Source organism: Mesitornis unicolor, unplaced genomic scaffold (genome assembly GCF_000695765.1).
Source record: "Mesitornis unicolor isolate BGI_N332 unplaced genomic scaffold, ASM69576v1 scaffold9466, whole genome shotgun sequence".
NCBI classification, from domain to species: Eukaryota; Metazoa; Chordata; class Aves; order Mesitornithiformes; family Mesitornithidae; genus Mesitornis; species Mesitornis unicolor.
Window position 1 is genome coordinate 46239 of NW_010191779.1, and position 2991 is coordinate 49229.

The following is a 2991-nucleotide window of genomic DNA, read 5'->3' on the forward strand; positions in this document are numbered from 1 at the left end:
ATTTCCCATGAAAAGTCATTGGAATTTTAATAGAAATTTTTTCTTCAGTCATAATTTTTTTTCATTAGTGAGCAGCTGAACATTTCTATGAGAAATAGTTGCAAAAAGTGAAACTGTAAACTCGCTATTCAAGAAAACACATTTTCACAATATATATTTGGTCATTCAAAATTTTTAATACCTTAAATTCCAGCAAATTAATTTTAAACCACTGCTAACTATTCAGAAGAAAAAACCCAATATGTCTCATCTTGCAAGCACTGAAGCATAACCATGATTTATTTAATTATTTTTGAGTAACCCCACCCTAAGTCCACTGAATTCAGAGGGTCTGATGCTGTGAAGGAGGTGTACGTGTTCTGGGAGAAATTCCTTACACTCCCATAAAACTGATCAGTGAAACATGAAGTTGGATCTAGAATGTCACACTGCCATAGTCAAACAGTACTTGAGCTTTTCACAAAAAAAGGATTCCTGAATGAATACAGAATGACTTGGAGATTGTCAGAGCACACCCATGACGATTTTGCAACCAGATGAAAACAGGGAGATTAAATGAATTATTTATTAGAACTCTAATACTGGAAGACAGAAATCGTGAGTTTACACTGCCTTCCGTGTGACCTCAGACAAGCTTTATCTGCTTGTGCCTGTTGCCACAGTGGTTTTTCCTGCCCTGCCTATCTAGCTTGGAAATTTTTCAGCCCAAACATTGTACTTGCCTCCATGTTCATAGAATCACCTAATACACTCCTGCTCAATCTTGAAAATAAAATTGTAAAGAAATGTTAAATAAGATTAAAGACACTAAAATAATTTAATTCACTTTAGTGTCCTGTAGAGAATTGTTCTTTACAGTACGGCATAGTAAATATCTTTATCTAATGAAAGTTTGCATGCTGTTATTTTAGATGTAATTAAGGAGAAAGTTTTTCTCTAAGGAAAAGGTGTAAATTGTTTCACTGCTAAATTCACATAAAGCTTCATTTTTTTCAAAGTACTCTGTCTTTCTACACAGAATTTGAGGACAACACACGTTTGTCTGAGATTTCCACAAAGGTTTTAGACTCCTGGAAACTCCAAAAGGCCGGTTCCTGTGCACGGAACATCAGTTAAGCATGTATCCCAATGACTTGTATCCATGTGATCGATCCGACACACTCTTAACCCACCAGACTAACTGTGAATGTGCAGTATTAAATAATCAAATGATACTAAGACTCCTTAGCAGCGACTGTAAGAACCTCTGATAAAGCTAGACAAACATTAGAAACTCTTACAATGTCAGGTAAATGTTTTGTATTAATTGGACTGAATCTTTAATTTCTATAGCACAACTTTGCAAAAGTGCTTATTATGGCAAAAGAAATAAATTCAGTTCAATTCTTATTAAATTTTCTGGAGAATATATTAATGTATTTCTTGGTGTTATTTAAGGTTAGAAAAGATTGTTGACTGATATTCACCAAATGTTAACAGATGTACCATAGGCCCACCTCTATTGTTATTTTCCACTGAGGCACACAAATTTAAACAAAAATCAGACATAAACCAGAATATTACATGAAGAAAACATCTCTTTCACAATGAAGCTGACATACACAGTATTTGTTATTTCTGCATTGTCTTCATCAGCTTCAGCTTGTCACATATATTTTAATATGTGATTTATGGTTACAAATTCATTTTCCATTCTCATTTATAATATGGTGTCACATTTTATCACAAGCACACTTAATCATCTCCTGTCTGTATACTAAAGGTTAGAAATATGACACCTGTGCAGACCTAGTAACCAGTGACTGTAACTGTCTCAGATTGCAACTGCAGAATGCTTTGAAAAGTACTGATAAATTCAGACATTTTTACATGCCTGACCCATTTTAAAAGCCAACATAAAATTCCACTGTTTCACTAAGAACTTGATGAGTCTTCTCTCTTGAAATTTTTTTCCATGTACCTATCTGTCCACAGAGAAGTGTCAGTGGATAAATTAAGCATGCATAAACATTTTAAGAATTGATACATAAAATGCAACAACAAAAATCCTATTGATTTTCAAGGAAAAGCAGGATCAGACAGAAGAAAAAGCAATATATATCCAAATATAGGATAATTCAAAAAAAACAGTGTCAGTCAGTAGTTTGTTTAAGGTTTGCTGGTCAAATTCTGCTATCCAGTGAACGTGAGCACATGCTTTATTTTAGGACATTTGCAAGGCACAACTGAAAATCTTTTGCTACTGTAATCAGCTATGTAGTCTATCGGTCTTGGAAAAGTCCACTTCACAAGTACTTGTTCATAACTCACTTGACTGGAAGTCAGTTTTTGAGACCTTCGCCATGAAAAGTTAATACTTGTTTTGCTTACCCAAACAGCTTTATACCTCTCACTAAAATCTTCCCTTCTCAAATAATTTCTACAGCTCTTCTCTGTATAATCTCCCTTTCTTTAATGCTTTGAAAAAAAATGAAGGTCCAAGTTTACATGTGATATTCTACCACAAGTCTTGTCAGCCACATGGTTTCCCCATCAGTTTCTAAATAAGATCAGTGACAGTAGGTCTTTCTCTGTTGATCTCTCCAGGCCCCAGAAATGGTCCAGCTTGACCCAACTGCAACTTGAATAATATGCAATTCATAAAAGTCAGGCCACTCTGCCAACAGAGAGCACTTTTACCTCAAAAGATATTTCTTCTGTCAAAGATCATGTTCCAGTTTTAAAACTTAAATTGTTGGCACTTCTTCAAGAAAATATTGTCATTCTCTCTGCCACAATAACACAAAACATTCCATAACAATTTTCTCCTTGGAAATTACTCCACCATGTTGTCAATTGTCTAATATGAAGAGAATTTGGGATTACAGTCCTCTTGCAGAATTTTCATGCAAAAGTATTGGTTATTCTTTTGCAGATTTGTAAAGTTAAAAGCAACTGAAAACATGTTACGTGCTGGCAGCTGTAAAAACAAGCACTGATACCAGCTTTATC